Genomic DNA, 14,355 nt, shown 5'->3' with positions numbered 1-14,355 from the left:
CGGTTCTAGGCGCTTCAGACCGGAACCGCGCGACCGCTACGGTCGCAGGTTAGAATCCTGCCTCGGGCATAGATGTGTGTGATGTCCTTAGGTTAGTTAGGTTTACGTAGTTCTAAGTTCTAGGGGACTGATGACCTCCGATGTTAAGTCCCATAGTGCTCAGAGCCATTTGAACGTATTCCTGTTCGTCTGTTTCCTCAAATGAGGATGTCATGTCAGAGCGACTTACTGCAGCGCCAAACAGGTATTATACGGCATGTAAAAATTACGATAATTTAAATGATAACAGAAAGAAAACAACTGTAAATACGTGCACCTTAAAATGAGAAATTCTCGATTTCCGCTTATAAAAATAAAATAACATTAATAACGCAGCTGGCAGCAAAGATTAATTTTCTTTGTGAGGAATAACCTTACACGTTAGGAAGTGTTGGTATCTTGTACTTGGTCTCTTACCGCTCCTGGTGATCAGAACTGGAACAGTGGTTGTAAGAGGAACAAGGGATGCAGAAGATGCTTTGGATCTTGTACAGTTCATCGCCCGCCTTTGTGAGGAAAATGAAGTGACATGCTACTGTTCAGACCTGGGCCGCAGGCTTACCCTACGAGACACGCCCTGATGTGGGCAACATATCCGCAATTGCAGGAGTGTAACTCTAGAGTGCTGTATCTTACATGAAAGAGATGCGATTTCATTCTCAGCAGTAACGTCGTGTGTGTAATCTGAGACGGTAGAATGCATGTATAATCTTTACTAGGAGTTTACACTGATGTCTCATGAAAGGATACTTTCACAAAGACATTTCCTTTTATAAATCCATAGCGCTGAAATAAAGGAGACGGATTATTGTTTCTATGAAACTATGAACACATTAACAGCTGCCTAAGAATGAGTGGAAAGCGCGGCACGTTTTACTGTTCTCATTCCGGAGTCGATACTTCACCTACGTCTATTACAGATTACAAAATCGGAAAAAATTCTAAATCGTTTTACAATTAGATGTGCTGTGAGCTCATTCTCCGCGGTGTAACATGTGAAACCTTTTAACACAGTTATAATAAAATCTACTGTTTGATATTGTTTTCTAGTAAGTAACAAAGTTTGACTCTTCGTAGTGTTACTAAACCGACAAAACTGTTACTATTAAACTGACAAAACGGTTACTATTTGATGGGAATGACGACGAAGATGTCGCGATGTCGTTGAACGTGGCCTAGGTGAATCAATTTATGACCAGTACTTCAGAAACCTAGGAGCTAAGAGGTTGTGGAAGGCAATGGAGTCGGCAGAAATTTATCGGGCGGGGGTGTCAAAACTCTATAATTGATATTTTTGATACAAATGAACAAATGAGTCGGTCAGTTCAGGAACTATCTTGTCACAATAATTAAAGCGTGTATGTGACAAAAAAAACTTTTTATAGCCCAGGAACTTATTGTTATCCACTCACTTCTCAACGTGTATGAGAATTCTGTAATGAATAAAATCTCAGTACTCGAGGTCCCAGAAAGGGAAGGAAGAGGCGGGAGGGGGGGGAGAGAGAGAGAGAGAGAGAGAGAGAGAGAGAGAGAGAGAGAGAGAGAGACGACAACTGCTCCCTATTGACCGCATTAGAGATACCTATGGTGACCTGGTCTACTCCGTTAGCATGAAAGCATTGCAGATGTACGCAACAAAACTCCAGTGAGACGGTCTTCAGCAAGTATCGAATCCTCGGGCGAAGAATTCTACGCAGATGATGCTAAACTCAAAAATGTTGTACACCAGTCCCGTCCCTCACTCCCCGCGTAAAAGGACGGACAACAGGGTTGTCCCTGAGGTAAGACACATTACAGGTGTGATCCCCTTCTTTCCGACTGCTGGCTGTGACAATACGAGTCACGGCCTCCTCTGAAATGCAATGTAGTTAAATACAGGGTGAATCACAAAGGAGTGAACTTTGGAATGATATAAAAATTTATTTAGATAACTTACACAATCGGTGGATGTTTCATTCTGTAGCAAACAACCTCAAGTTTCATTCACAAAGCACATGAATACCCCATTCCGCCACCAGGAGCGCCACCGCAGTGCGCTAAAGGTGGGACAAACGGTTATTTTGGAGTATCAGTTATTTTTTAAGGGTTACAAATAACTGCCGATTATGTTTCAATGCTGAATTCACCAGATGGCGTTACAGTTAAATAACTAGGCGGAATCCATCAGTTTGTCAGTATAACTGCATAGTGACAGGAATGTATTATGAATTGTGCCGTAATCTGAACTAATTACACACAGTAGACATCAGTTGATGTTTGAACAGCTACTGGTGTTTCATATTATATGTATATAGGCTCCCGGCTTGCAGCGGTAACATGAAGTAGACGGAACTCTGCCGCAGCACTGTTAAAGTGAAATTCTATGAACGCACTTTTTAAGTATGAACTAATACGTAAGTTGAATATTGTAGGTCAAATTCGAAATGTAATTTCTAGTGCTGGTCACTTATTCCATTCAGCGTAGGGCCTTGTAATACAACACAAGAATATACGTAACGTGACAGATTAGTTTACTCCTATACAAGATAGTCCATTTGTGGGATTGACTAATTACACTGCTCCAAGCCTATAGTCTGCTGTGTATCTCTTACGTTTGGCATTTATGTACGCAGAATTCTAGTGGATTAAACTCGTAGAAGTAACAGATTTAAATGCCTCAGACGTTATTGCTAACATTTTTACTCTGCTCTAATTCTCGTTTGAAAAAGCAAACTGCGAGATTCTGAATTAATAGTATTGGTGAGGGAATATGAAGTAGCAGTAAGTTTTCAGAAATTTCTCTGCGACAAGATTTTCTGCCCTGAGAAATACTACATTTGTCGATTTCATGTTTTACCCTTTTTTTTTTAACTTAAATACTATTAGAGTGTCCACGTTCTGTCAAATATATGTGGCAATAGTATGCACCCTTTCCTATACACTTGATCTGTCAATGGCACTGCCTGCTTCGACTTCTTTTTCCTTTTACAATTTAATATCATGACAGTTAACTGTCTAAATATGTAACAGGTTACTTCATGAATGAGACAGATGATCACTCAAAATTAAAGGCGAAATTTTGTACATAAAACAATTCAACGTAATCATGGGTGCAGCTGACAGAATGTTTTTCAGTGTTACCTGACGTAACAGAAAATAAACTGACTTGAGCTCTTTGAAAACAAGAAAGCATGTATTATTGAAATATGTTAAAACATGACACACAAGTAGTAGTAGTAGTAGCCACTAAAGTAAGTAAATCTATACTTTTATTGAAATACCACTGACAACTTAAAGTATCTGACCTGATTATTTCTGTAAACTGCTGGTATTAATTCCAAATATACCTCCATTAAATGCTTAATTTGCCATACATGTGTCTGAAGTGTGAATACTTAATTCTACACCTCTCCCACATAAAGCTGATTTGATTATCAACTTGAAGAAAAATTTTCCAAGTCAGTGACTAATTAAATGAGAAAGTCTACGTACACAAATTGAGAGAACTCGTTTTTCTTGTAGAAATGCCACAAAGCTAAGTATCCCAAACTACACTAGTTTTTTTTGTACTCATAAGTTGATAAGCTACACTTTCATGAAGTATGTAATGCACCATGGCCACTTTTTCATCATAATGAAGCCACTAAGCATTAGAGACATGGTATACTTTGAGAAGATAATTAACTTATGGGAAGAAAATTACAAACACGAGTCAAAAATACATATTAACACTGCGTTACCTAGGTTTATGGAATAAAATATATCAGTTACATAATATAATTTATTCATACCTATGATTACTTACTTTTTTATTGAAAATAAGCCTACTAATTACCTTGTTCTCTTGTTATTTGTTATTAGTACATCGCTCACTGAACATCTGAGGAATTAGTTCACTCAGTTTGGGTGTTAGATTATAAGTTCGCTCAATCACAGTTGTAAATTCCATGGGAGACAGCTTCTTTAGAACATTTTTTTAAGTGGCATCCAAACTTGATCCTTCTGAATTTCTTTAAAAGATGTCCTTGGTCCTGGAGGGTGATAAAATACAAGATGTACATCTTGGTTCTGACAGTCAATATTATCAACTTCGTCAGTCCACCACTGTTCATCGTAAACAAAAGCTACTATGTCTTTACTTCGAAGAACCAGTTGTACAAGTTTTCCACGTTGCTGAAGTTCACTATCAGGGGAAGTTGATGTGATCTTACACTTCAGTAAGTTGTGTTAATGGGGTACACAACAATGAAAAGATCGACTGCCCTTAATCTTCTGACAAGTGTTGTACCTTTCCTTCAAGACACTGTCATAGACTTCTTGTATTTCCTCACATTGTACAAAAACATAGGTAATTCCTTTGATATGTTTTTTACAGGATTCAAACATTTCTTGAGATGTTATGATATGATTGTCATCGGCCTGCTGCAGACTTTCTTTTGTGACAGCTCGCTTTGTTGTACCCCCGACACCCACAAGCATTCTTCCCATGGCATGAAGTGAAAGAGTGCCATTCTACGTAAAACCCAAAAATCTTCTTTATGAACGAAGATGTTAATATTTTTTTGTTTTTATATTGACTTGCTGCCCCATCCGACAAGTAAATCAGGTTTTTTATGGAAGGGTGGTGTTATTTAATACAGTTTGTTAATTTTATTTGAAAATTGGGCACTGCTGTAGTGATGTGATCAAGGTAGTCACGAAAGACACAAAAGCTGTGGCTCATTAGCTTATCTTCATCTTTATAATAGAATACAAATGGATAAACTGTGGACTGTTTGTTTACCCATTGGTGCCCTTGTACTTCATCTTGAACAACAAAGGGATAATTTTCCGAAAAGCCAGGAAAAACCAAGCATTCATCAGCTGCCAAGGTTTGCTTTTGTCTTTCAAAAAATTTACTTTGAGCTGTTGCAATAAAATAATGCATTTTCAGATTTTCAAGGTTAGCCACCAACACTTCAAAAAAACTCTTCTCATGATTTTATGACTGTCACCATTTCAGTTCTGTCTTGTGTCACCCATTGTTTATATTTCATATCGTCAGGCATCAAATCATTTTCTTCAGATTCTTCAAATGTGTCAAGTTAAGGCTTTTTTGCCTGGGCTATCTTCACATTTTCCCTTGATCATACAATTGTAACTGTAAATATTGCATACCATAACTTCCAAAAGGTCTTTATAGTCAACTCTAAGATTGGCCCCACCTATCATCAACTTTACGTTCTGATGATACAAAGACAAACATTATGGGTGCCAGATGCCCCTGCAACAATATATCATCTTGGTCTCAACACACAAAACTTTGATCTTCCAATTTTTTTTAAATTCAGTGAATAGTTCATTTAAATTACACAATATTAATCTTTTTTGTCTTAGAATCTTAGAACCACTTTCTTTAACAGAAACAGTCTTTTTTGCCAGACATCAAACGGTTGTTACTGTCATCGTCATAATACTTAATAACTTTATTGACTGTGTTTTCATCAACTAAATTAGATGTACTTTTCTTTTGTAATGCTGGTAAAACTCCCTGTTCTCTTACTAATTGCCTTTTTAACCGAACAAGACGTTCAGACACATTAAATTCATCACTAACTTTTGCTCGACTCCAAGAATTCGGCAAGAAACTGATAATTTTAATTTTATCCTCTTTGTTTGAAGTACTGCATTTAGTTTTTAGTTTTTCTATCAAATCATCGTATTCGGTTGGTGAAGTTTTAGAACTTCCAAATTCTTTTTGACTGTAGCTGCCATTTTGTCAATTTTTGTATTCAAGGCACTTGGTCTATTATCTTGACTTAAGTTTCTAATTTTACTAGCGGGCGACATACACAGGATTTCACAAACTGTATCTACTTTATTAATGGTTGCTGATAAGTCACAAAATTCTGCATCTGAGGTTTCACCATCCTTTCTCTTAAGAATTACAAATATCTTAGAATAACATGTTGGGCACAATGATTTTCCTGGTATGAGACTGACAAAAGGGCTTTTATTTTTAGAATAATGATCAAATGTTATTCCTCACCGACCTTTCGTTATAGGTTTCTTATGTTTCTCAAAAGCGTCCATGCAAGACTGACCAAAAAGGTGATGATTTTTTAAGTACTTCATTTCATGGTACTTGCATGTCGAATTGACCTATGGGCAAACTCGTAAATAAAACAACAATTTTTCTTCTTCACTGTAATCTTCGATTAAAGTAATGTCTTTAGGATACACTCCATACACACTTTGACATGCTTCATTAATAATGACACCAAAAGAACACTGAGACACCATTTTTCAACTGCACACTTCAAGAACTTCTAACTAAATAAGTGTGAGTAGACTATTGTTGGTGTAAGGGGGAAGACAACAATCAGACTTGCATAGGCTTTCAGATGCAATTGTTAGCCTGCTGAAACAATTACCACAGCACTGTTTCGACAAATAATCATTAGCTAGTGTAATGTGGTGAGTTACATTATGCAATTGGTATACTTTATTTGATTAGCCTACCAGATACTGTACATGATAAATACGCATTTTTGACTCGTGTTTGTAATCTTTTTCCATAACTTCCACTTGAATCTAAAAACTGAAATTTATACTGAAGTTTGATATCATAAAGGTCTATTAACTGTGAAATTTTCAGATTTTTATTTGGTCCCCCAACAAAGATATTGCAGGTCAGAAAATGGAAAAATTTTAAAAATTCATTTTTAAAACAATGTATTTTTTTAGTGTATTCTGCTCACCATTCATACTATACAGTGTAATAGCAGAAAAATATTAAAGCTGAGAAATTAATCTTTCTTTGGAAAACTAATGTTCAAAAATAGATTTTTTAAATTTTTAGCTCATAACTTTGAACTATTAAAAATATGTTAAAGAACACATTCAGCTAAGTGATAATGATGTTAATTTGTAGCCCAGAGCGTGTTGAACTAAATGCATTTTATCTGAAAGGCTTAGGAGAACCCACTACTGGATAATTGTAAAAAAAGTAGATGCTTGCAAATACGAAAAAACGCATGTGGCCTGGAACAAATATGGCCGCCATTTCAAAATTATAAACAATAAGTTTTTTAAAAAAATATTTTTGCGACTAGTAAGCATTGGGGAATTTACCCAGCCAAAATAAAATTTTTCTGAGATGGTCAAGCAACTAGTGGTGGACCACGTGGTATGGATTGACTCCCTAAAAAAAAACATAAACATAATGCAAACACTCTACAATACTTCATAACTTTCCATACTATGTATGACAACATATGATTAGTGTTTTTCCTCACAGCAGTGGCACAAACTATTAAGCACATTTTTTTTAGAAGGGTGGAGATGGTCTACATCTCGTCTCAGTGCTCAGGTAAGTTTCCCATACCGCCCCAAAAGTAACACAATGTATTTTTACACAATTACTGCCGCAAAATTAACACAATTATTTACAAAATCACTGCACAGCTGTGTGATTTCTGCCCAGTGGTGTACACTATGTGATCAAAAGTATCCGTACACCTGGCTCACGATGACTTACAAATTCGTGGCGCCCTCCACCAGTAATGCTGGAATTCAATATGGTATTGGCTCACCCTTAGTCTTGATGACAGTTTCCACTCTCGCAGGCATACGTTCAATCAGGTGCCGTAAAGTTTCTTGGGGAATGGCAGCCCATTCTGCACGGAGTGCTGCATTGAGGAGAGGTATCGACGCCGGTCGGTGAGGCCTGGCACAAAGTCGGTATTCCAAAACATCCCAAAGGTGTTCTATAGGATTCAGGTCAGGACTCTTTGCAGGCCAGTCCATTATAGGGACGTTACTGTCGTGTAATCACTCCGCCACATGCTGTGCGTTATGGACATGTGCTCGATCGTGTTGAAAGATGCAATGGCCATCCCCGAATTGCTCTTCAAAAGTGGGAACTAAGAAGGTGGTTAAAACATCAACGTAGGCCTGTGCTGTTATAGTTCCAGGCAGAACAACAGGGGGTGCAAGCCTTCTCCAAAACACCACCGCCTCCGTCTCACTGTCCGATGTTTACACTCCTTACACCATGAGACGCGTCGTTTGGCATTTACCGGCGTAATGAGAGGCTTATGAGCAACCGCTCAACCATGAAATCCAAGTTTTTTCACTTCCCGCCTAACTGTCATAGTACTTGTAGTGGATGCTGTTGCGTTTTGGAATTCCAGTGTGATGGTCTGGTAAGATGCCTGCTTATTACACATTACGGCCCTCTTCAACTGCCCACAGTCTCTGTACGCTTTTGTGCTGTACGTGTCCCTTCACGTTTCCACTGCGCTAGCTCATCGGAAACAGGTGACCTAGAGATGTTCAGGAGTGTGGGAATCTTGCTTACAGCCGTATGACAGAAGTAACATCCAATCACCTGACCACGTTCGAAGTCTTCGAGTTCCACGGGGCGCCCCATCCTGCTCTTTCACGATGTCTAATTGAGTACTGAGGTCGCTGATATGGAGTACCTGGCAATAAATGGCAGCACAATGCACCTAACATGAAAAACTTATGTTTTTGGGGCGGTGGCCACGCGGTCTCGGGCGCCTTGCCATGGTTCGTGCGGCTCCCCCGTGGGAGGTTCGAGTCCTCCCTCGGGCATGGGTGTGTGTGTTGTCCTTAGCGTAAGTGAGTTTGAGTTAGAGTAAGTAGTGTGTAAACCTAGGGAGAGATGACCTCAGCAGTTTGGTCCCATAGGAACTTACCACAAACTTCCAAAATATTTGGGGTTGTCTGGATACTTTTGATCACATAGCGCATCGCCGGAGTCCGAACACAGCTACCAACTTCTAGCCTACTTATAGTGGTAGCCTACTCCCACAGGAAAGCACCGACGCCTGACCGTTATTTCCATAGTCGCACTAATTCCTTACGGTCACTCTACTTGTACTACCTGCCCAGACTAGGTTGACACAGGGCGCGGTGGCTGATGGGAGCGACCGTGCGTGTGGAATGCCATTATGGTCGCTCGCCTGTGCCGTCGCGCTGACACTAACTTTGTTTGTACGGACAGTAGTGAGAGCGCACGAAAGCGTAGAACAGACATCTACTAACAAATGGCGCGAAGTTATTTCCATGAGCTATAGAAAACCTTCAAGATGGCCCGTCCCTCTCCTTTGTGGTCAGATCTCAGATGACGCGAGAGCGTAGTACGATCTTCGATAAACAGGTGGCGCGATACGCTATTGGCAGCCATTAAAATAACTTGTATTATCAGATGAGCGGTTAAATGTGGTTATTACAGTAACTGCTACTTTCCAGTAACCGGTTATTTCTATCAGTTCAGTTACTTTTAGCCACTTCTACAGTGCACAGTTTAAATGGCTTTCACTAGTGTTGAGCGTGCCCGCTGTTTGTTTTGGTTTCACGAAACTTTTTAATTCTACAGATCGATGAAGATGAGCGACGTGGGGTGATTTACTACCAGCAAGATAGTGCACCATCTCATTTCCTCACGGAAGTGTGAGGCTTCCTCGATAACCGCTTCCCAGATAGGTGGATTTGCCGTGAAGGGCTAATCGTATGGCCACCTCGCTCCCCAGACTTGACACTACTGGATTTCCCTCTCTTGGATTCCATTAAAGAGCGTGCGTGTGTTTGTTCCTCCCCTGCTACACAATTTAGGCCACGGCCGGCCAAACGCTGCACAGTGTGCAGACATGCGGAAGTGCTGCACATGTGCGACAGCGACATCTGTTATTAGACATGTGTCCTAAATGAACGGCGGCGGCTCCACTTCCCTGTTTATGTGGTACAAGCAAGAGGAAAACTGATCAAACGTAACATCCATCTAACTGTCGGTTATTATGCAGATTTCAGACGGAACTGATGAAAGATATAGCACTAATGGTATTGAAATAACAGGTGATCATCGAGAGGTCTGCGGTTATCATTCTGTTCAGACGTCAGTGAGACGGAAGTTATGTGGGTGTAACTGAGGGCACCGAGAATCAGTTATGGGAAACCTAGCATTACTTTAATGTTATGTGAAATCATGAATAAGGTTCGTTGGAAGTCGCTAAGCGCTCTCTTTCTTAAAAACTACTCAAAAACATTACGCGTATTTACGTGCCGTCAGTCAAGCTGCCTTAATAAAAACCCACGATTGTTAACTGTATTACTTGTCTTACTGGTTTAAACTGTTAACATAAAAGTAGACGTCTCAATGAGTAGACTGTGACAGTATTTTAAATGTTTAATACGCGAAATACCTCCCCATGGTTGGCTTGCAACCTGTGGAAAGAGCACTAGAATGCGCCGGTACAGAGTATCCCAGCAAGTGGATAAAGCGACATCTGTGCGTAGAAACATGCACTACATGAACGCTGACGGCTGCGGCGTGCACGCTGTGACCCGGAAGTTGCACATGTGCAGGAGCACCGCACGCGTGCAGAATTTCTGGCCGGCCCTGATTTAGGCTATCCGAAAAATCGCATCTACGCTGTCGTTGCACGAGTTACGCCCTATTTGCTGCAACAAGTGTGGGAACAAACTGATGACCAGTGGGATGTTTGCCACATCATAAATGGCAGTCACATCGAACCAATATGACAATTGACACTTAAGTGAAACTTGAGGGTCTTCTGTTACAAAATGACACATCTACCGGTTTTGTAAATTATCTCAATAAATTTCTATATCATTCTCAAGCTGTGAAGTCCCTTTTGACTCATCCTATTTTCGGTCAGAGATATATCCTAAGTTGCAATCGTGTAGTGAACACACCCTCTGTAGCTGGCGGATGTGTCGCCATAACGCGTTTGGTAGCCATGGAAGTAACACCTGCTGTAAAGGACCGTAATATATGAGTTCGATAAATGCGTTCAGTACAAGTGGAACTTCCACGTCGGGAATCACGACGAATATTCAATTACTTAAAAACAGTTGGCCGTTATTATTTTAAAAACTGTACTACAACTTCATTCACTCAGCCCAAAGCCGTAACCGCAGCGCCATCTTTCTACATTAACTTACACGTTCAGTACCGTTTCACCAATTCACAACCAGTGTGTCAATTTTCAACCTAACGTAGGCCTCGGACTACGCCACAGAAGAATATGTCGCCACATTTGAGATTACACATTCATATTCTGTGGCTTCGGCAACTCTCAAGCAAACTTTAATCTTGCAACCCAACCTACAACTCTAGCTACACTACGGCTGAATCTGTCACCACAACCTACATTCCAAAACCTAGTACAGGTGCAAAAGAAATATCAGCGTTCACTTCTCTTTCCGTCTGCACACGTATGAGGCCACACGCCACATTATCATTGCGGCAGGAAGCCGACACCGGGTATCGGTAGGTTCAGTTGACCAATGTCCTGAGATAACTTTACGGGTCCTACCAAAAACACGACGGGGTCAGCTTCCGTTTTGGAATTTATCACAAGACGGTTGCCACACGTGGATACACGCAGGTTACCTCGCATGCTGAACGAGGCAATGCAAGAAATTATGGCGCGCCGGGCAGGACTGTCGCGGAGGGATTAGCATACAAAAAGTGTCGGGGGGGGGGGGGGGGGGCGTGGAGCACGAATGGGAAGCGGTGCGGCCGTGCGCCGCCATCAGATGGGCGCCGGCCTGGATTTGTGGCGCTCGCCCGACAATGCACGCCGGCTATCGGCCGCCTGCGCGCTTCCGGGGCCCACATACGCTGCTCGCCGCAGATAATGTTATCTCTGGCGCGTTTTCACGAGGGCGGCGCGCTCCGTTTATCTGCGGCGAAATTCACTTGAGCCGCAAGTAATTGCAGCATTCGTTTAAAACACATATTTTCAAAAGAACGGGTACACTCACAGCGAAATAATGACGGCGACGGAAAAACCCTAATCTCCCCCACACTACACCCGCGCCTCACCGCCATAAAAAAATTCATCTGAATGGGCACGTAAACCGACGGAAAAGAAGGTGTTGTCAGGAAACAAAACAGCTGTTAAGCATAACAGCCATGAATGTAAATGGTGAACACCACCAATCCTCGCACCCCAGTTAACGAGAATGGCGTAATAACGCATGGAAAATGATGGTTAGTGTTTAGCGAGCCGCTGACGAGACTAGGTCATTAGAAACGGAGGGCAAGCGATGATGGAAGCATTGGGAAGGAAATCGGCCGTTTCATTCCAAAGGAAAGGCCCCAGTCTTTGCCTTAGGCTTAGGCGATTCAGGGAAACATATACCTGTATAACTGCATTGTTATGAGTCGAGTATGTTATAGCAGTGGTAGACAAACGTTTTTTACTGACCAGCCAATATTAACGTTGGGGCTGGCACAATTCGGGTCACATACGTGCCAAGCTTATTATTAATTGGTAACCTACATAAATTCCTATATAATGAGCGCCCAATAGACTGGCCGTTAGAAGCCGGCACCATGCGGAACATTTGGTGTCGACTGTTCTCTGTTTCAGATTGCTGCTACCCTCAGCGAGCCCAATGCCGTTATACTGTAACTGCCTGACCAAGTGGTGGTGCTTTGTATGAGTCAGCGGGTGATTAATTGACTGGTAACAGTATCTTCATTTATATTTAAATTCATTATACAGCATGAGATACTATCACAAATGTTTACTAAATGTTTTGAATGTCACTTTTCTTCTACTCACTGCGTTGTCTGACAACGACCTTCATTAATTAATTGTTCCCTGTTACAAGGAGTAGCGCATTTGCAGATGACCGTCTGTGTAATGCACATTCACGACTCCGTGTTATTTCCGAGTCAAAATTTATACCTCAGCAGCTCACCGGTAGAGTCGCGTGTGCCCTTGAATTCTCAGCAGTGGACGGTAAACGAAAACAACAGAACCCCTTCTCTCTCGCACATCCTCTAACAAACAGTCCCCGCGTTACTTACCCTCTGTTACTGAAACCAGCGGCCAATTTTACTGACCTCTGGCCGATCAAAATTAAGCATATTTTAGAATATTACTGTCACTGTAAGGATTTTTGTATGTTACTGAACACGAAACCGAGACTCTAAACCAGTTCCTAACGTTAGTTAATGTTCTTGATTTGGAAGTTTCTTGCTAGATGTACTGCACAAGTGCATTATAAATGGTTGAAGCGATTTTATAAAATCACTGTAGCTACATTAACTGACAAAATCACAAAATTCAGTAGACGTATAGAAAAATTAAAAATAGTTTCCTATTGTTCCAGCAACACTTCAGATTACTGCCAAGAGGACGCAGCAGGGAGTGGTTAGGCGAAATGGTGTGAGCGCGTTTGTTGTGCTTGAGATGCATTCACATCTTTCTGCTGTAACAGTGCAACGATACTTCAGGACGAAGTTCAACAAAGATCCTGCAGCGACTGCCAACTTCATTCGGCGACGGTACGCGCAGCTTAAAGTTACAGGATACTTCAGCAGTGAGAAAAAAAAACACCCGGTTGACCGCGTGTGGGCGAGTTTCGCACGTAGTCCACAGAAGAAGACGAACACAGCAAGCAGAGAGCTGAACACACCACAACCGACAGTTTGGATGATCTTAACGTAGCGGCTCAAGTTTAAGTCTTGCCGCTTGCAACTGCTACAAGCTATGACTCCCGACGACAAAGTCACACGCCTTGAATTATCGGTGCAGTTGTAACAGCTCATGGAAGAGGATGGGTTTTCTGAGAACTCATCTTCAGTGATGATGCAACATTTTTTTTTTTGAATCGCACAGGGTTTTTTCCATTTTCGTGAAAAGCCGTCTGACTGTGTTTAGAGTAACACAGCTGCAGCAAATATATCAAATAGCTTGAATCATTTATAATACCCCCGTATATTATTATAAAATACAGCTAAGCATCACGGGCCGCACGGATACTTGATTCGGCCAAGTCTGATGAGCAGTGACGTTCGTGTCTGGTAAGGGACATGAAAAGCGGAAAGCCATTAAAAGATCCCTTCGTGGGTCCCCATCGACCAGTAGGTGGTCTCATGAAAGACAAGAATTGAAGTGAACTGTACTACACCGCAAATATTCGCACATACGAGGAGACGGCAAAAAGGGTTCGGCGACGAAATTCGTGGTGACCGGCTAATAAAGTTCCATTCCTTGGAAACGCCGGTGATGATTTTCGTTGTCTTTTTTTAAAAAGCCCTGTCGTTTCCGTGCGCTCGCCGAGAGACTATAAAAACAGACGGCGACTTGCTGGCCCCCGCCCCAAGGTTTTCAGGGTCGCGTCGCACGCAACTGGCAAGTGAGCGGAAGTAAGCTGGATGGAGGCAACAAAACCAGAGGCGTAATCCGAGCCGAGTGCGGGGGCGGCCGGGGGCGGGGGTGGTGGCAGAGGCAGAGCCGGGGGCGCCCTTTTTGTCGGGGCCGAGCGTACCCGTCCCGCCGCGTTATTAGC

General features: G+C 41.6%; 1 protein-coding gene across 1 annotated transcript in view; it reads right to left on the bottom strand.

Moving 5' to 3' along the window:
• LOC126281955 (nonsense-mediated mRNA decay factor SMG5) overlaps positions 1-14,355 on the bottom strand; it is a 318,742-nt gene that overhangs the window by 45,716 nt on the left and 258,671 nt on the right. The gene's annotated exons all lie outside the window — the stretch shown is intronic.

This window comes from Schistocerca gregaria, chromosome 7 (assembly GCF_023897955.1).
Source record: "Schistocerca gregaria isolate iqSchGreg1 chromosome 7, iqSchGreg1.2, whole genome shotgun sequence".
NCBI classification, from domain to species: Eukaryota; Metazoa; Arthropoda; class Insecta; order Orthoptera; family Acrididae; genus Schistocerca; species Schistocerca gregaria.
Note: the sequence above shows the minus strand (reverse complement) of the source record. Positions and strands in the feature narration are given on the sequence as shown.